Below are 21,385 nucleotides of genomic sequence, written 5' to 3'. Positions count from 1 at the left end.
AATCTTAATCTTTCTACTGAGAAGTCTGATGAAGGAATGCCCAACATAGTGAATGCTAGTGGGAAAGGGGTAGGGTTAGAAGTTGGAATAAAAAAAGAACAAGTTAAAAATCACTTAGAAAAATTAGATGTCTGCAAGTCACCAGGGCCTGATGAAATGCACCCTAGAATACTCAAGGAGCTGATAGAGGAGGTATATGAGCCTTTATCTATCATCTTTGGTAATCATGGGAGACAGGAGAGATTCCAGAAGACTAGAAAAGGGCAAATATAGTGCCCATCTATAAAAAGTGGAATAAGAATAACCCAGCAAACTACAGGTCAGTCAGCTTAACTTCTGTGCCTGGAAACATAATGGAGCAGGTAATTAAAGAAATAGCCTGCAAGCACTTGGAAGGTGATAGGGAACAGTCAGCATGGATTTGTAAAGAATAAGTCATGTCAAACTAATCTGATAGCTTTTTTTGATAGGATAACGAGCCTGGTGGATAGGGAAGAAGTGGTAGATGTGGTATACCTAGACTTTAGTAAAGCATTTGATACGGTCTCGCATGGTATTCTTATTAAAAAAAACTAGGCAAATGCAATTTAGATGAGGCTACTATAAGGTGCGTGCATAACCGGTTGGATAACCGTACCCAGAGAATAGTTCTTAACGGTTCTCAATCCTGATGGAAAAGCATAACAAGTGGGATTCCACAGGGATCTGTGTTAGTACCAGTTCTGTTCTATATCATCATCAATGATTTAGATATTGGCATAGAAAGTACGCTTATTAAGTTTGCAGATGATACCAATCTGGGAGGGGTTGCAACTGCTTTGGAGAGTAGGGTCATAATTCAAAATGATCTGGATAAATTGGAGAAATGGTCTGAGGTAAACAGGGTGAAGTTTAATAAGGGCAAATGCAAAGTGTTGCTTCCCAAGTGGAGCAATCAGTTTCACACATACAGAATGGGGAGAGACTGTCTAGGAATGACTACAGCAGAAAGGGATCTAGGGTTTATAGTGGACCACAAGCTAAATATGAGTCAACAGTGTGGCGCTGTTGCAAAAAAAACAAACATGATTCTAGGATGCATTAACAAGTTGTGTTGTGAACAGGACGTGAGAAGTCATTCTTCTGCTCTACTCTGTGCTGGTTAGGCCTCTGCTGGAGTATTGTGTCCAGTTCTGGGCACCGCAGTTCAAGAAAGATGTGAAGAAATTAGAGAGGGTCCAAAAAAGAGCGACAAGAATGATTTAAAGGTCTAAAGAATGTGACCTACGAAGAAAGGCTGAAAGAATTGGGCTTGTTTAGTTTGGAAAAGAGAAGATTGAGGGGAGACATGATAGCAGTTTTCAGGTATCTAAAAGGGTGTCAGGAGGAGGAGGGAGAAAACTTGTTCTTCTTGGCCTCTGAGGTTAGAACAAGAGGCAATGGACTTAAACTGCAGCAAGGGAGGTTTAGGTTGGACATTAGGAAAAAGTTCCTAACTGTCAGGGCGGTCAAACAGTGGAATAAATTGCCAAGGGAGGTTGTGGAATCTCCACTGCTGGAGATATTTAAGAACAGGTTAGATAGATGTCTATCAGGGATGGTTTAGACAGTACTTGGTCCTGCCATTGGGGCAGAGGGCTGGACTCTATGGCCTCTTGTGGTCCCTTCTAGTCCTAGTGTTCTATGATACTACAAGTAGGCTGGGCTGTACTTCATAATCTAAACCTTTCTGAATGAAGGAGAACATGCTCAGCCTCTGGTGTGTAGGAGATGAAAGTATCTTGCTGTTTGACATGGTCTCAACAGTTCTTGACATTTGCAGCATGGAGAGGATAGGGCACTGGGTAGGAAATCTGTGGTGAAATCCTGATTCCACTGAAGTCGGTCACAAATTCCCCATTAACATCAATGCAGCTGGCATTTCACCCCATATTCTATTTCTGCCTCTGCCAGTGACTCAGGTATAAATTTGGAAAAAGTCACCTTAGATCCAATTTCTCAAAAGTTTGATTTAGGTCTTTTATGTACTCTCAACTTGAACTTCTGGTGGGCGTATTTTCAGAGATGCTGACACCGATGATACAAGCGGAGATCAGTGGAAACTGCCTGGGGCTTCAGCCTCTGAAAATTCACATCTCAAGCATTTGGAGATGGGCACACAACAATTTGAGGCATCCAGAATTAGTGGGACATGTTTTGATAATTTGGGCCTTAACCTCTTTGTGCCTCTGTTTCCTTCACTATAAAATGGAGAGGTTTTTTTTTTTTCTCTTTACTTAACTGAGGCTACATCTATACTAGGAGATAAATTTGAATTTATTAATATCAATTTTGTAACACTGGGTTCTTATAAATTCAAATTTGAGTATCCTCACTTCCCCATGTGTTCCTCACAAAGCTGACTTATTGTTGCCACACTCAATTGGCAAATCTTGACTGTTGCAACAGTGCATTGTGGGAAACTATCCCACAGTTCCCTCATCCGCTGTAGCATTCTGGGTATGTTCACTGGTATTTGACATCTTCCCACGTTGCATCACCCTCATTCCCCTCCTGTGGTAAGCAAATGTCCTTTTTTCCAGTCGGAAGGAAGGAAAAGTAGGGCATCAACAAAGAGGGCAAAGTTAACAGAAATCTTCCTTCTGTAACTGAGTTATCAAGGATTTTATAAAAATCAGCTCGTGTCTTCTCAACTGGCCATCCACTGACTGTCCTCCCTCCCTTGACTGCATCTGGTCTCTGAAAATAACAGGGGGACAATGAAAAGCATGAAGAAAGAGCAGACTGTAAAGATCTGGAAAAAAGAGCTTCTGATGGGAGGGTATTTGGCATCCCAGTCTATTATACAGCTTCTGTGCACAGTCTGTATTCTCACCTGGCCCTCCACCCACTCTTCCCTGTGTAAAGGGGTGCAAAGTCAGAAAGAGGAGGAGAGAAAAAGCGAGGGAAAAATGATCTTCTCTTCATTACAGAGAATTTGCCAACATGGGGAATGGCAGCAACACCCTGAAAATTTTAGCTGCTGGGGGAGACTTCCCTCCAGTAACAGCAAGTCCCCCAAAATCTTCACCGGGGAGACTCTCCCACACACCCCCAGTGGCAGCTAGACCCCTGGGCCCCTGTTGGGGTCGGGGACAAGGGAGAGTTCAGTGTGGGGCCAGTTGAAGTAGTCCCCCCATATGGCTGCAAGCCCCTGAAAATCTTGGCTGCCGGGGAAGAGTCTGTGTCCTTATTTCCACCCCCCCCAGCAGAAAGGCCCCAAAATATTTTTGGTGGGGGACCAGTTGAAGTAGTCCCACCATGCAGCAGAAAGGCCCTGGAAATCTTACACGCTGGGAGAGACCCCCCCCACCCCCAGCAGCTGAAAGCCCCCAAAATTCTTTCCTGCCCTTGGAACCCTAACCTCACGCAAGCCAGGATATGGTGCTGACTGGCAGCGTGGTCAGCACTGAATGGCGGGCATCTCCTTTTATTGGGTAGGGGGCTACCCATGTGATATGGCTGAGCATGGGAAAGACCCCGACTGTGTGGCCCATATAGGGGAGGACAGGGGGCGGGCATACACAAATGTAAACTGCCGAGAAGAAGTTTCTCAACATCTTATGGAAGGACAACCCCCACAACAACCTTGTTGCCACGTGGTGCAGCTGGTGCTGGGCAGTGCAGGGGGAAAAAGAATAAGTGCAGAGACAGAACCATGAGCTCTCTGCAGGGGCTGTTTGTAATGGGTAGATGCACACGCAGCGCTAATTGCAAAGAAAGAGATGCATTTCTTGGGCTCTCATGCAAACATGAGCCCACAGCCACAGGCTTCCTGGTCCCACTTTGAAATTCAAGGTCTTGTTGCCTAATTCCGGTGCACCTGGAGAGTAGCAGACAGGGAGGAGCACTGAGGGGTGTTGTGGCTTACATACAGGACACCTGTGGAGGCTAATCTTCAATTTTTAAGATGTGGCATTTCCACGCTGGTCTTTAATCGAACTTCTGAATTCGAGCTTGATGCTACACCCAGCAGGTACCAACGATATTGTGCTCCCTAAATTGAGCTAATGGTACTTACACTGAAGACAGTCACATGGTAATATCGAGCTAACTGCCTTAAATTCAAATTTATCTTGTAGTGTAGACATAGCCTGAAGTACTTGCAGCTTTGATTGGTCCCTTCCAACCCTGGAATGCTACAATTCCAACTGTAAAATGCCAATAAGCATTAACAGCAATGAAGGGTCCTGTGGCACCTTATAGACTAACAAAAGTTTTGAGCATGAACTTTCGTGAGCACAGACTCACTTCATCAGATGCTGGTCTTGGAAATCTGCAGCACCAGGTATAAATAAGCCAGAGCAAGGCTGGGGATAACAAGGTTAGCTCAGTCAGCGAGGGTGAGGCTTACTACCAGCAGTTGATCTGGAGGTGTGAACACCAAGGGAGGGGAAGCTGCTTCCGTATTTAGCCAGCCATTTGCAGTCTTTGTTTAAGCCTGAGCTGAGGGCGTCGAATTTGCAGATGAATTGTAGCTCAGAAATTTCTCTTTGAAGTCTGGTCCTGAAATTTCTTTGCTGGACAGTCTCTACGTAAAAAAATAAACGCACACAAATCAGATATTGCCCTTTCTGATATCTGATTTGTGTGCGTTTATTTTTTTACGTAGAGACTGTCCAGCAAAGAAATTTCAGGACCAGACTCCAAAGAGAAATTTCTGAGCTACAATTCATCTGCAAATTCGACGCCCTCAGCTCAGGCTTAAACAAAGACTGCGAATGGCTGGCTAAATACGGAAGCAGCTTCCCCTCCCTTGGTGTTCACACCTCCAGATCAACTTCTGGTAGTAAGCCTCACCCTCGCTGACTGAGCTAACCTTGTTATCCCCAGCCTTGCTCTGGCTTATTTATACCTGGTGCTGCAGATTTCCAAGACCAGCATCTGATGAAGTGAGTCTGTGCTCATGAAAGCTCATGCTCAAAACTTTTGTTAGTCTATAAGGTGCCACAGGACCCTTTGTTATTGTTACAGATCCAGACTAACAGGGCTACCCCTCCGATACTTAAAAAGCATTAAATAACTTTGCAGAGACCACCAACCTCTGTGGGCCCTGTTAGGATTGTTCCTCATTTGTCCAGTCATTCCTTATCAGATGAGCAGATGACAGTGAGTGCTGAGGGCTTGCAAACTTTTACAGAAGAAAGGAAAGTAGTACTCCTTTTTTCACTAAAGAATATAGTTCAATAGGCAGTGTTTGTGGATAGGAATTGATTCTGGCTGTTTCATTTCTGGGGTTTGCAAAAAAGCCTAGCATGACATGGAATGTTGGCTTTCTGAGTGGTTTTAAGACTGTTTGAAACCAGTCTCTGCACGTTTGCTTGCCTGTGTGAGTTCACACACAGCAACTCTCCCCGAGTGAAATTTGACTCTTCCCCTCTAACCAGCTCTAAGATCTCCTCTTATCTTAAATTTTGGCAGTTGTGCATTGGGAGGAGGGAGAGGAGTTGAGACTGAAGGTGATAGGGGCTGGGGAGCCCAGCTAGTAAAAGCAGAGCTGCCTTCAGGGAAACTCCAGTCACCCATGTAGTACAATGGGAAGGAGGAACTGGCAAATATCTGGAGCTGTCTTGGTTGTTGCAGACTCCATCCTGCTAAACTTTTAGTGCTTTATCTTCTCCTTGCACTTTGCAGCATTTCATAATTGTTCAAGAATCAGCTAATTTATCCAATATCAGTTCTTTGGACAGTACAGCTCAGCGCAGCCTGAATCTCTGATCACCATCCAAGACTGCACACCTGCCTCTTCCCATGTGGCTGATCAACACCAATCTGTTGTGGATATGGACATCGGGGTGTGGTGTAGCAGCCTGTTGCAATGTAAATTCCAGTGTGGCCTTACTCTTTTTTACTGCTGCCTGCTTTGCCCCAAGTAATGCTTTGGGGAAGGCACACAAAGGGAAAGCTCCTCCTGTAAAGCTTTGGGTCATGGGATTGCCAGCTGTAGAACAATGCTGGAGTCATCTGCATGGAGATACTCAGGGTGTGACTACATGGGGATGCTTAGGAAAATTAAAATGAAGTAACTAAAGAGGTAACGTTAAAGTACGTTTAAACCCCATGTACTCATTCAGAAGTGAAGTGGCCTTCAGTCATCAAACTTTAACTTTCTTCACACTTTGAAACCGGGTCTATGCTTAAGACACACACAGACATACCTACAGTGTTCGCAGGTATGAAAAAGACTCCCGAGTGTCATAGCTATGCTAACCTAACCCCTGGTGTAGATGCAGCTAGGTTGATGGAAGACTGCTTCCATTGAGCAAGCTGAGCTCACACAGAGAGCTGGCATTCCTATAGTAATGGGCTGGTGGGGGAACCCTTCTGCTGCTGTGGGCTGTCTCCATGCCCCATGCAGGTAAGCCCATAGAAAGGCCAGCGAAACACTTCCACAGGTTCAGATCAAGATAACCCTTGCATGTGACTCAGCAGACTTTTCTAGCTGCCACTTCTGAAAGCACACTGTGTGTAGATGCCAAGAAGTCTCAACCCACAGTAAATTCAGAACTTTAGCCTGACTCTGGTCTTTGTGTGGAGAGATTAAAACCCTGTCTAGTTGTCGAGGTGCCTTTCATTGGTGTGGGAACTAGGTATCAGCAGGTGGTGGGCATTGAGTTGCTTTTCTATGAGAGGTATTAGATGGTTGAGCCTCAACAGTTCTGCTTTCACAGTGGGAGAGAGTGCCTCAAGAATAGTGGGGAGTAGTTGTGGGCTGAAAGGCATTGATGGCGTAATAGAGAACCCAAGAATTCAGAATTCTCTTGTCAGGCTACTTACATATCTTGAAGCTAGAGCCACCTGTAGAGCTGTGCAGGTTTGGCGATTTCCCAGTTGAGAGAGCAACCCCTTTCTATAGTCCCCAAACTCCTTCTAGCAAGGGTTAAGGTTGATGCTAGAGCTGTTTTAAGGAGTTATATTTGCTCCAGTCTAAACAAGTATTTACCAGAAGAAAACAATGAATCACTTTAGGAATTTCAGAGCTTGTTTTGTTGTATAATTGTGGATCTGATCACCACAACAACATTGGAGATATTCAGATCATGATCCAAGTGTTGTAGTTTGTGCCTATCTCTCTGCTGCCAGTTGCTATCCTTGTGCAATATATCCCTTGAGAAAATCGATCAGTTTTTATGGCTGTCCAGGACCTCAGGACCTGCCTGGTGCTAAATGAGAGAACTTGCTGGGCCATGGGAGGTTGTATAGTCTGGCACCATTACCAACACTTCCACTGCATACTGGGCTCTTAAAGACATTTGGGCATAAATTACAGCTAAATACCAGCACAGGGCACTGAGGACCAGGGACTGGTGGCCCATAAACTTTATGGGGCCATGGGAAACTTGCCCACACACATACGTGGACATCAGACTAACTAAAATTATTCCGTATTACGTATACTGCTGGATGAGAGAGTGCTGAACTGGAGAGGTTCAACTTGTATTATGCACCCCATGCAATTCAGATGTTATCAAATAAATTCTGGCATAACTATATCCAGAGCAGCATGTGTATATTGCTGCTGTTATGTAATCTGACTGTTGTGGGGTTGGGAATCTGTCCCAAGACATTACTGAACTGTTTGTTAATATTATCAAGTCCCAAATGGTGAATTCATTTTCATTTAATAATCCATTGTGAAGTATGAAGCAAAAGACAGTGCCAGTTTCCTGTTTTCTTTGACAGAGTGCCAGTTCCAGAGTTACAGCATTACAGTACTATTCCTCTTCTTAACGGGCTCTTTTAAAAATGTTGCTAAGCAGCAGGAGGAAATGGTATATGTGAGTTTTGTTAGTTATTAGAGGTAAACCCACCCAATTTCTTCTGGGAATGATTATCACGTTCCTAAATATCCCTGGCTTGATGGCGTTCAAAAGCATGGAGTAGGGCAGAATCAATTTCAAGCTTCTGGAGTATATCCACAACTCCATTTAGAACCCCCGGGAGGCAGTCTAGCAATCTACTCATCTTAGTATTCAAATGGGGTCTGTCTATTTAGGGATCGGGGACTGCCCAGTTTGGGATTTTCCTGTGTCGTTGGGAGTTTTTGCACTAGTGTAAATCTTCACTAGTGCTGGCCATCTTGCACACTGCTGCATCACATCTCCAGTAAAAATTTGCGTCGGTGTGGCTATACTAGTACAGACCCCTTCCCCTGTTGACCCCCCGCCCCGCATTGTAAATTAGCCCAAGGTATCTGACCGAAAATTCTTCTCTAGTGGTGTACAAAAATGTGCCAGACTACAGGGGTATGTCTGTACAGAGCTTAGCATGATAGGGTACTGGTACATGGCTGAGGCTCCCAAGCCCTATGATAATATACAAACTGCTGATAACAGATGGAGTGCTCAGTGCTAATAACTGTCTGTTCCAATTGCTCTAGAAAACATGGGTTAACTACACTAGTATAAGTCAAGTTCCACATGTCTCTGAACCAGGGTGTTAGATTCTAGAAACAGTTCATCTGCTTGGTTTGGCACTCGTTCATGCATGTTGCTCAATGGGGCCTGTGTTGTTGGATATACGTTTTGTTATGATTTTCCTGATGGCAGTTTGAAAACATCAAAGGTAACTAGCCTAAATTACTGAATTCTACTAGAACGAGTCTGACAATCCTGCTGTGTTGCTAGCATCATGCTTTGATTTGATTCAAGTACAAACATCACCCAAGAGACGCTCTTAAGTCCTGGGACAGTATTACTCACACAGATTAACATCTCTTTGGAAACAGGTGTGAGTCACGTCTTATCTGGTGGCTGGCATCTCCTTTTAGATGTATAAAGTTAATCACAAAATATTTGGAAAGCAATGACCAACACTAGACAGTGAGTAGCAACATAGTTATCTTCTCTCTGAACTTCCAGCATCCCATGAATATACAATGTCATAGAAAATAATACACATACAGTTACTCGAGGACTAAAAGAAATCTGACATTTTGGCTACAGTTTTTTTTTTTTTTCCCCCAACATCTCTGTAGAATTATTTCAGGATGTGTTCTGGTTTCTATTTTATTTAGCCTCTGTTTTATTTCATGCCTTAGTACCAGCCATCATTCTGAAACAAGAAAGACGGACATTCAAAAATATCTATCATCCTACAAAATCTAGCTATAAGTAGTGCTTGGCTAAACTATGTTTTCAGGTGCAAAGGGGGAAATTCATTTTATCCATATAGAGCCTGAGTAATCTGGTATTTGTGGGTGGAATACTACAGATGTGGAAAGTGAAATCCAACTGAGGGCTGCAGCAGCTATTCCAGCCTGTGTAGTCCCTTTGCACTGCATCTGCCTAATACCAAAGCCCAAAGTTTCTTGCATAGCCCTCCTCAAAATGCACTTTGATGGCAGCCTATGCAGGGCTAGCACAAAGGGGACACAGATGCCCCTGGAAGGCTGTTCCTCAGCAGTGTCTGTACACTCTGACACCCTGGGGTTTAAGTTGCACCTGGTACAGTAAACGCTTTCATATCCAGCATTCTATCATCCAGAACTCTCAAATAACCAGCATTTTAATCATAAGTAAATTTTAGTTACATTTTCTATAAGTACACGATCGTGAAAATAAATACAAATGAAGACAGCAAATACAGTATGTTTGCTGTGTACAATACTACTGTTGGTACATCAAGTACTCTGCATACATTTATTTTTGTTTTTCTTTTGCATTATGTATTGCCAGGTATACCTCTCTATTATCTAGAATATTTGACTACCCAGCAACCTCCTGATCCCAGGGCTGCCAGTTATGAATTTAGAGAATTTTACCCCTCATACTTCAACACTTAGTAGGTTCAAGAAGGAATGTGCACCGAGTTTTGTTGTTGCTCACTTCTAAGAGGTGAGCAGGTCTGCAAATATCTGCTAGGTTTCTGTTAGACTGTGGTATTGAACCAAGACCCAGCAGTTTTCAGGAAGCGGCATGGCTGCTCCTCGGATTGGATCTTCCAGTTGCTGACTCCTGTGAGAACTCTGACCATTTCCACAAACTACCTCGTCTACTGGTTGATTTGCCAGCTACCCACTGAGCTGCACACACTTGCCTACTTTGGCCTTCTGGGGACCCATACAGATGCACTCAATGGACAAAACATACCTTAATTCCACAGCGGGTTGGTTAAAGATGGTTTTTTCTCTCCCAAGGATGTGCTGAAGGAGCAATTTGTGACCAGGGGAGAGGGCGGGCAGAGAGAGAGAGCACGGAATCAATCACAAAAATGGAAGCTGAGGGAGGGATTGACAGTGCCAAAAGCAGCAGCAAGGAGGAGGAAGAGCATAACTGGTAAATTTAGGTAGGTATAGCTGTGGGGGGGCGGAGTGGCTGGAGGATGCGCTGCAGAGGAAATCAAGACCTTGGAAAAAGACTACTCACTCATGGTGCAGAGAAGCAAAGGCAGATGAGACAATAGCTGGTCAGGGGAACAGTGCGGGAGAAGTCAATGTGAGGATTTAATAGGGGCAGAACTGCTCTCTCTTCAGAAGTTGTTTGTTTTTTGCCTCCTATTTTACCTCAGTATGTATTGGAAGAATCTTCTTTTCTCTATGCCTATATACCATTCTGAAAATATCTCCAAACAGCTATAAAAATGTGTGGCTTTTTAATATACCGGATAAAATGTATTCCAGATTGAATTTCTTGGTGTACTGTAGATGAAGCAAACTGCCTCTTTTCCTTGTGAGGCTTCCCAGTCTGCCCCAGCATATGACACATAGCAGCAGCTCCTACTAGTAGCTTGGCGCCCTCAGAGGGTGTCCCCAGTTTCAAATCCCAGTAGTTGAATGTGTCCCCACAGGTTTGCTGTTCCCCATAAACAATGCAGAGCAACATTTGCTTCTCACATGGAACTCATGTTTTGCTTTGGGTTTCATCCCATACTGCACACGAGAAAGGTGCCTCTGGGCATCAGGAGAGTGTCTGAGGGACATTGCTGACAAGAGCCAATGCCTCAGTGTTTAGCTGAATTCTTGGAGAGAGGGAAAGGACAGGTAGGAAGAAGAGGGTTTTTGTGATGTTTTGCTCTGCAGCTTGCCGCACTTGGTTCACTCTCTAAACTTCAGGCAGACCCTCCCTTTCAAATACATGATGGTAGTGGTTGCTTTTTATTTCTCAATAGCATTCAGAGGCCCCAGTCAGCATTAGGGTCATATTATATTGGACCCTGTGGAAACATAGGTTCAGATTACTTGTGGCCGTGTGCAGCTGTGAAGAGACAAGAGAAAAGCTTTTTATTCTCCACCGCCGCTCCTGCATTCTCTTTCTTGGCTGCAATAGGGGACCAGCATGACGGCATCTCTTGCACTCAGGGAGTAGAATGCTAAGGACTGGGGAAGCCAAGATCATGAGCCTATTCCACTCTGCGGGGCCAAGCCCTGCTTCCCCACACCTGCAATGTAAACTGGTTATTTATATGTAGTGTGGTGTGTGGTGGATTTTTTTTTTTTTTGTTTTGTTTTTGGCTTTATGTTTTTAAAGGGAGCTGATACGCAGCCAGCTCCCTGGCTCCCACTTCACCAGGGTTCCTGCAGCTGGGTCTGCCAGCGGGACTCTGTGCCCCAGTTTCCCAGCCAGCTCCCAGCCCTCTGGCTGTTTGGGGTCCCTCCACCCGGCACCCCCCGGCCAGATGCCTGGTGCTGAAGCTGCTGGTGTGGGCTCCACGCCTTCACCAGCTCCAAGACCCTGCGCTGCTGGGGTTCCCCCAGCCAGGTCCCCAGGGCTGGATCTACCAGCAGGACTCTGTGCCCCAGCAGGCTCCAAGCTGTGGGGCTGGTGGGGTCTCAAGCCTCCCAGTTGAGGCTGCCAAGGTACCAGTGTGGCATATCCACCCATAGTGGCACAAAAAAAGCACTCTGTGTGTGTGTGTGTGTGTGTGTGTGTGTGTGTGTTGCCCATTATGTAAACGTGGGCTGTAAACAGTGTGCTTTTAACAATTTCTCTCCATTGCATGGTGGGGCTCTGGAGTGGGCTGGGGATGAGGGGGCTCAGGGCTGGGACGCAGTGAAGGCTCTGGTTGTGAGCGTTGGCTCTGGGATGAGGCCAGGTATGAAGAGTTTGGACCTGAGCCCAGAGGGTGACTTCCCCCAGCTCTCTCCCAGCCAGCAGAAGTGAGTGTATCACTGCTTCTGCTGTGTGGAGGGTAGAGGTATGTGGCCCCTACCTGGGGGCAAGCTCCCACGCCTGCCAAGGAAGGGTAGTGGGGAGGTAAAAAGGCGTATTTGGGTGATAGCCAAGGGGCCTAGGCAATTGAAAAGGCCTGGGGGCCCAGCCATTGCAACGGTAGCTCTGCCTTCTCTGGGGAAAGTCTCATGGTATTCATGCTTCTGATATGCCCCATGCAGGTTCCAGGGCGGCTGAGGCAGGAGAGTATAGCAAATATCACTCTCGGCCACGCTGGAGTCTGCATGGGGCGTATAAAAGACGTCTCTGAATCGTGAGAGGTTGTGTTGGCGCAGCTGCCCTGTGGCACCTCTGGGCAGGCGTGGGAGTGGGACCTGGAGGGTTGTGGCTGTGACTGAGGGGAGGGGAGAATTTTGGCCAGCTGCTGCCCATGGTGCAGAAACTCTGGGAGAGGTGAGGGTGATGGGTGGGGCTGTGGGAGAGGCCAGGCTCCTGTGCACTGAATATTGCTGGAGTGTAGGCGTCACAGGTCTATATAACTCTCCATCTATGTCTGCATCAGCTTGGGCAGCAAGGAGGATGTGCAAGGGGGAAGCAACTGGCACTTTCCTCATAGTCAGCACAGATTGGCTCCCCCATATGCAAAGAGCAGCCTTGGTTAAGGTGACCCTATTTCCCTGTGCTGAAAAAGGGGCCTGACCGCTGGTAAAATGACTCCTATTTAAGTGAGTTCACCAGCGACCAATCAGAACCATGCAAATGCTCAGATTGATGGAACTCTTTAAAATAGAAGTACTGAGTTACTGGACTCTGCATGGTCCACACGGGTAGGGCGGGAGTGACTGCAGAGGACTGACGTGGGCCATGTGACTGCTCCCTGCGCTACCCTAGCCTGGAGGAGGGCCAGGAACCCTCCAGCTTCCAAGCCTCCTCTCCTAAGCAACATGGCCGAGGAGACTTGCGGAATCTGATGCCTATAGCAGGGATCCCCCCGCACTCACCAGCCCACTCTGCTCCCCCAGTGCATCACTTCACCTCTTGCAGAAGTGGGATTCTGTCGGTGGGAACTCTCCTGCTGGTATAGTGCTGTGCGCAGTGTGGGAGGGAGTTGGGACAATATAACTATGTTGCTCGGGGGGGTGTGGACTTTTCATCCACCCATGTGCATCCCCCCCGCCCCCGACCAAAGTCAATGTGCTGTGTAGACCTGGCCTTTTTGTTTTTGTAAAGCTGTTGTGTTTTTTTTTTTTGACTTTCTGAGGGGAAGGAACTTGATTGATGTTTTGCACAACCCTGAGTGCACTGTCAGCTCATTGCAAATTATCAAAATTATAGTAATTTCCTCCTGTGCAAAGTTTGACGTGTGTGCGAAGTCTTGTTTTTCTGTGTTAGCTTGAGGCATCCTAGATCTTTGGCTTTTGATTGCTACAATCCACACCCTTCCCTTGTGTTTGTAGTAATCTGTTACATATGTAGGGTTTGTTTTTGTATGTGTCCTGACCTCAAATAGGAGCAGCAAAGATTCTCTCTGGGAATACTGGTGATGAGGTACATATCCTTTTTGTCCGTGTTGGGTTCCACACACATACACCCTTTGCTGACAGTCTTCCCCAAGCTTTGGATTTTCTGTTTCTAGTTTTTTAGACTTGCTCCTTTATTGGATTTTTCTCTGTTCTCTTGTTTGGGTGTTTCCACATGCTGACATGTCAAAATAACAGATTCTGTTAAAGGAATGCATCTAGAGCAAGTGACCTATAGAAGAGCTCTGTACTGGTGAAAGAGAGCAGCTTTGGCACTTAAAGTTGCTCCAGTAAAAGTTAAGTCATCCATCTTGTCTCTTGTCCTCTGTCAATAGTCCAGCATGGGATATGTGTAACCCCATCATGGAGAAAACATGGAATGCTATAAAAAATTAGGATGAGTAATATACTGAGCGAAAATGAAGACAGAAGGGAAAATATAATTCAATATTTTAAAACGTTGTATCTTTTTTCTTTTTCTTTCCCTTTTTGCCCTGGTGCCCTTCATTTTAATCCTCTATCTCCACCTCCCCAAAGGAAAATAATGACCCTAATAGCCATGACAAATGCCTCCTCCACCACCACCCTGTCCCAGCAGCTACATAAGAGTTCTGCTTAAGAAATGACTGAAGATCAGATCCTAGTAGGAGAAAGGAATAATGTGAGCATCTCTGTCCTGGGATATCCTTACTCTGCTTTTTCACAGCTTAAAAATGGAACTGCCAAGCTGCAGTTAGAGGCTGCAGGGATGTTAATATGTATGGGATCAGAGGGACATATGATAGCATAAGAAGTAAGGTGACCATCCATCATCCTGTATTAGGTGGGATGGTCCCTTATTTAGGATGCCAAAAAGACGTCCTGGCTTACTTTTTCAAAGGAACTAATTGTCCCATATTTGAGCCCTCCTCCCGCTGACCTTTTCTGCCAGCAGCTGTGCAGGGAGCTGCCCCTTCCCCCATATCTCCCTGTCCTGTATTCGGGGTAGGGCAATATGGTTGCCGTAATAGGAAGAGAAACTGTGTAGATGTATTTTTACCACTGTTTGTAGCATGAGAAGAGCAAGCTCCACTATTAATATTTGATTCAAATATCTATTCTGAAATCAGCAAAATAGAGAAGGATGTCTGGTGATTAGGGTGCTAGCCTAGGACTTTGATTCAAGTCCCCCCCCAACACCTTCTAACGAACTGGGGCAGATCATTTAACCCCTTCAGTACCTCTGTTTCTTCAGCTCTAAAATGCGACTATACTACTTCCTACCTCACAGGGTTGTTCTGAGGAAAAAATACATTAAACGCTATCGGGCACTTAGGAGCAATGATAATGGCAGTGGAGATTTGTCCAAGTCCCTAAAACAGAACATAGCATCAAAAGTTGTGTTTATTTTTGTAGGATGTGGGAATGGGGTTAAACTGAACCATGTCTGGACAGCTCATTGGCATATTTTAAATATTCATTTGTTTTACTTACACACAGAGATCCCTAGAGGAGATAAATACTGCTTCAGGGCCTGTGGTAGCTTTTTAGGAGAGTAGTAGAAGGCAGTGGGGAGAGAGACGGGCAGCTGCTATATTTTGCATGAAGGGTTTTGTCTGCTGCTTTCAAAATTCATGTTTTCTGTCAGGCCCCAAATTAGCAGTCCATCCCATAAGACAAGCTTCTCAATATGTGCTTAATGTTGGTTTTATGGAATGAGAGTGGGTTTAAGAAGGTGCTGAATCACATTATTGAACTGGGGCTTTATATCTGACTCTTCAAAATCCCAGGCTTGTGCGCACACTGAAATCAAAAGCAAAAATTCTTCTGTTCACATTAGTACGGGACTGGGCTCTAAATTTTCAAACTCCTGGTGCACATATGAAGGATAATGCACTTTGTGTGCACAGATGTCATGTAGAAAATCTGGTGTCAACTGCATAGCCACCGGGGTTCTCCACATCTGTCGGTTCAGATGCCTTCTCATTCATTGTCTAAATCACAGTGTTTGTTCATCACAAGAAGCACTTTTCCATTGCCTTGTTTTGATTGGTGTTTTACCAGATTTGAAAAACTTGGAAAATTACCTTTCTTGGGCTTTGCTCCGTCAGCTGTGTTTGGTGTGGCCCCAGGATAGTCTGTCAGGGAAAACAGGGCTTTACAAGAGTACAGCGTGCCCCATACTGCATTGTCTCTATCTGCCCCGGGTTTCTGCTGTTGCCATCCTAGCCTGGAACAGCATTCTTGTGGAAATGTTGTCTCTGTCTTTTGCCATACTGAAGCATATCCAGGAATAGGAACATACTACTTAGGCTGGTTACACCCATGCAAGGGGTATGTGGTCTGTTTTAGGTACAAGTGGAAAAGCAGAGCTAATGGGCATGTGCTTTCTGTGTAACAGGGCTGTTTAAAATGTAGATATGGGGGGAGGACAAATTGTCTTATCTAGACCTTATTTGGGCACTATATTTTCTGGACTAAGTAAAGATGAGTTAGGGATTATATAGTTAGTTACTTACCGCAAGGTTGTTGCCCTCAGTTGTCTGCAGATTGCTTCCAGTGGATGGGTTCCCCTTACATATATAGTTGGGAAAGAATTTTGTCACAACTGTTTTCTTCTTCTGATAGTGAACAAACAGCTACAGAAGTGCGAATAATTGCACACATTAAAATTCAAGAAAGAATCTTCAACTGTCTGAGTACAGAACAGTGAGACGCTCTTGTTTTATTTTTAACTTTTTTTTTCATTCTCTTGGATTTTTGGGGGTGGGTGAGAGTAACAGCAGAGCTTAAGATCTAATCTTCTACAGTCTACATAATCCCCATTTCCTGTGTTATGAAATGCTGGAAGCAGCTCTGTACTGTAATGGAAACCAAACTGCCTTCTGTGATGTAGCAAAACAGCGCCCTCTTCTGTCCATTTGTATATTTTGCAGCCTGTCCCAACCTTAGCAGTGTTTCCATTAAAAAGACAAATTTGGTATTAGAGCACATCAGATTAAAGTGTATAATACTCTGCTTTGTCTCAGTTTGATTCAGATGTCCGAAATGCTGATAATAGTTTAATGGGCACTAATATACGTGCATTTGAGGACAAGGCAACTATTTTTCAGCCGAAGCACTAAAATATTGATTTCTCAAAGCTATTCTTAAATGGTAGCAATAAACTGTTAAGAAAACATTGTTTTGATAATAGATGATAAAAATATTTAGGTTACCAGAAAAATCTTGTATTTGTGTATGTAAAAATGAAAATACTAGTAAATCTTCACTTTCCAAAGGCAAACTGGTTTAAATATTTTCCTGCTGAAACTCTATATAAGTCAAGAAGTTTCACTGAGCATGAGCTAATACCTAAATGTTTTTATAGAATCATAATGTAGGGGTGGACAGGACCTCGGGAAGTTATCAACTCCAGTCCTCTGCATTGTGGCAAGATCAAGAAAACATACACCATCCTTGACAGTTGCTTGTCCAGTCTGTTTGTAGAATCCCATCACTGGGAGTTTTTAAAATCTCCCCTGGAAACGTATTCCAGAGTTAACCATCCATAGTTAGGAAGAGCCTTTCTGATATCTAAATCTCCCTTGCTGAAGATTAAGCACATTACATCTTGTCCTAACCTCCCTGGAGTTGAAGAACAATTGGTCAATCCTATTTATAACCACCCTTAAGGTGCTTAGAGACCTGTTATCAGATCTTCCCCACCCCGAGTTGTCTCTTCTCAAGAATAAACATAGATCGGTATCAGAGAGGTAGCCATGTTAGTCTGTATCTTCGAGAACAAGAAGTCCTGTGGCACCTTATAGACTAACAGATATTTTGGAGCAGAAGCAGGTCTTTGCCCACAAAAGCTTATGCTCCAAAATATCTGTTAGTCTATAAGGTGCCACAGGACGACTTGTAGTTCTCATAGATCTGGTTTTCTCACTGCTTCTGTTTTATACACTACAGTATATTAGCCCTTTTAACGACTGCACCACATTGCTAATTTGTATTCAGGCCAATTCTCTATCAACATCTTTTTGCATTCTAAACCTGTACTCCATGGTGCTTACAGAGGATACCAACTTGGGAAGGTTTAAAATTTTCGTAAGCGTACTCTGCACTCTGTTATCTAAGTCATTAGTGAAAATATTGAACAGCGTCAGAGTTGAGACTGAGTTGTGTGGGATCCCTTGGATGCAACAAACCTCTGAGATGGCCTTTCAGACAGTTATGTGCCCATCATATAGTACTTTTCTTCTAGGCCCCATTGTCCTTGATTTCCTGATGAGAATTTTTGTGTACATTTTTTCAAAAGCCTTTACTAAGGTTAGGATACATCACATTTACTAGTCTCCTTGCTTCCTTATCCGATAGGCCCGTAAAGCCGATCCCGGACAAGGGAGGGCAAAGAGAGCAGGTGCTCTAGGGCTCAGTCCTTCAAAAGAGGTCAGGGGTCCCCACAACCACTGCCACAACTTTGGAAGTGGCTGGACCCCGCAGCTCTTTAAATCGCTGCTGGAGTACCACATGGCTTTAAGAGCAAGGTGCCCCGACCCCAGACCTTTCCATTTGAGTTCCAGCCCCTTCTGGGAGCAGGAACCTGGTGTTCTCTCTCCATCCTGCCCTCCCCCTCACTTGCTGTCTCCCTTGGGCCTGTCATAGAGGGAAAATTAGGTTGGATTGGCCTGAGTTGTTCTTGCCGAATCTATGCTGGATATTCCTTTCTCAGCAATGTTCCCTGTAAGCTGAGCACTTGCGTAGCTGCCCAGGAGCGATTCAAAAGGAGCCCAGATGATTAGCAGAGCGCCAACAGCCAGCAGCATGTTTCTAATGGTGGTGCACGTACATGTGCTTTGGTTCACATAAAATTCATTCTGCACACTGAGAAAATAATTTATATAATCGGTTTCATTTTACTCGGTTTTATTGTTTTGGGAGCATCATTTGAAGTTACAGCTTGCAAATGTGCACAAACAATACCTTTTTTTTTGAATATGGAATGATATACTGCCACTTGATAGCATAATGCTAACTATAGCTTTGCTACAGTTTTAAGATATTTGTTTTTGTTTTTTTTGTTTTTTTCCCAGATGTCACATAAGACAAGTGATTTTTTTTTTTTTTTTTTTTTTTTTTTTTGTAGCTCTGCCTGTCTGATTAGGAGAGAAAGCAATCCTAATAGCGCAGCCTGGTAACTTCAGTCCTGCTGTACACAGAAACTGATGAGCAGCGTTCTACTGAGGCATAGGTCAAAGTGTGAAGTTCAGTTTACCACTAAAATGTTTTTAAAAATCCATATGGTACTATCCAATGCTCACTGTAGAGTTTTCTCTGATTTCCCCTCCTCAAGTATGCAGTTCTACTTGTGATGACATTGGCAGATTTTAAATCTGATCAATGGTGGGGCTATAGCCCTTGTGAAAGTGTAGGATGATAGCAAAGACCATTAACTGGGTGTCTTGTATTCAGATGGTGTTGCCTTAAAACAGTTGGCAGAAAGGTCTTTGAGATGGGAGACAGGGATTAACTAAAGAAGGAAAACGGATCTGCTGCACCGTTTGTTTTTCATTTAGGTGATTACAAGGCAACAATGTTTAGCTTAAATCTTAACGTAAAATCTCAAGCTTCACTCCGTTAAATGCATAACATTTCCCGCAATTTCAACACCACTCCCATCACCTAGAGAACACAGATGGTGCAGGTAAGGATTGATGGGGGTTTGTGTGAGTCTTCATACTTTATCATCTGCAATGTATAATTGTCATTTTTGGAATGGTATCTCTATAGGCTGCTTAAAAGCTATATGGTAAATTATATTCCCCTCCCTGCTCTTTTACTCATGTTTGGGAAGCTGGGTCAGCAAAGCACTCTCATTAAAAAATATATTTTTACCCAGCGGCCAAGTCTACACCTTAACAGGGAACACATCTTATACCTGAGTAAATGTAGACTTAACAAAACAGATGCTCCCAGAGCTCCATAGTCACACCAAAAAGAAAGCTACTCTAATCTTAAAAAGGAAATTCAAGGGGAGTTTTAAAAAAACATTCTAAGTTACCAACTGTATGTTTCTAGATGTTTCATTAGATCTTTACTTACAGTATTACATTAAGTCTTACTACTGTCTCATCTTAAATAAGAGCCACAGTGTAATTACAGATGAGCTGCAAACTAAGCAATAAAGGAGGGAAAAAAACATTCCAGTGGTTAGCTACTTTAGCCCAGGAGCATCCAGTTGATGTGGGATGTTTTCCCTTCCCCCAGTGATAGTCTGCACTGCTGCAAATTGTCAGGGACAGAGAGATAGTTAGGTAAGAGACAAGCTCTTCGATTGAAGATTTTTGTCTCCTCCTTTCATCCCCTACCATCCTCCCTTGGCCATTGTTCCAATGCATTTCAATCACCACCCGTCCCAGCAGGGCATGGCTGCCACATGGCTGCTAATACTCTCCCAAATGCAGCATCCCGGGGGCTTCAGCCAGGAAGCTCAATTTTACTTCAACACGTTACCGTATTTATCTTGAAACTGACACCTAGCACATTTGGGTCTGCCCTGCAAGACGGTCTGCTACGCTTTTGTACCAGCTCCACCCCTCTCGAGTTCTGCTGATCAATCCAAGTAAAAATAGAACTAAAACATGCTTTATTAGCGAAATGGCACTGGTTTAGCTGACCTCCCAGTGAAGTACAGAATCTGCCAGGCTTTGATTACTGAGCCTTAGCTGGTATCTGAATACAGACATTCCTGAGTTCCGAATGGTTTTCTTCATTACAATGTGCATGAACTGCTATGGGAGTAAATGAAAATTATGAAGCACTCGTGTTCCTGTTAAACAATCTTACTCAAAGCAAAACTGATGAACATGCTAACTCACTGAACACCTCTTGCAACAGCTAGCAGCTGCTCACTTCATCTGACAAACGAGAGAGATTTTCTTATCTGGCTCTGAATGTGTCAGCAGACAGAAAAGTGGGGAAATTATTAGGTGAGACTGAACTAACAAATCCAGTCAGGGCCTGGCTCCTGTATTTTCCTCAATGTCTCCTCAGTCTCTGTTCGCAACATTTAAAGTTTTCAAGGGATTGTGCCAGCAATGATTATGTTGCTGGGTTCAGATTTAGGTTCGTTGTCTTTCATTTTGAAATAATTTGAACAGAATTTTTAACCAAAGCAATAACGGGTACTGTGGTCAGAGCTGTTGGGTTTTATCCTCGGGGCAGCCAGACTGCCAACAATTCATGATACGTTTGTGAGATCTGAGGAAAACCAGTTCAAGACTTTTGAAGGCTGTAGTCCATCTCCTAAAACCCATTATATATTAAACAGACTCCCTGGTCTCTGATGAAAAGTCAGTCAGAATACAGGTACAATAGTGGACAATGGTGCAGAGCAAGATGAGGCCGTGAATGCCAAGTTACTGGGCCATATGCTTCACAAGGAAGGTTGATGGGTCTGTCTTAACTCTGTCTGTCATCACTTCCACCCCTCATTTCACTTACAAAAAACAACCTCTGAAATGTTTAGTATCTTCTGAGCCACTACCATATCTTGTTTCATCCTGGGCTTGTCTGCCTGAAACACCCTGCTCAAATATCTGCAGTGCTTTCTTGTTGGCTTCTTTTTAATGTTGAGGAATGGGCCATTTTACCTTTCTACACTATTGCAGTGTGGGACACTGTCCTAATGATCAGTCCTCAAGCAAATCACGAGCCTCTGAAGCTAGAAGCTTGGTGCCATAATTTCTAATCAAGTGTGCAAGCCCATTAACC

The sequence above is a fragment of the Carettochelys insculpta genome, chromosome 4 (assembly GCF_033958435.1).
Source record: "Carettochelys insculpta isolate YL-2023 chromosome 4, ASM3395843v1, whole genome shotgun sequence".
NCBI lineage: Eukaryota > Metazoa > Chordata > Testudines > Carettochelyidae > Carettochelys > Carettochelys insculpta.
The sequence above is the reverse complement of the archived record's forward strand: the minus strand, read 5'-3'. Positions refer to the sequence as shown.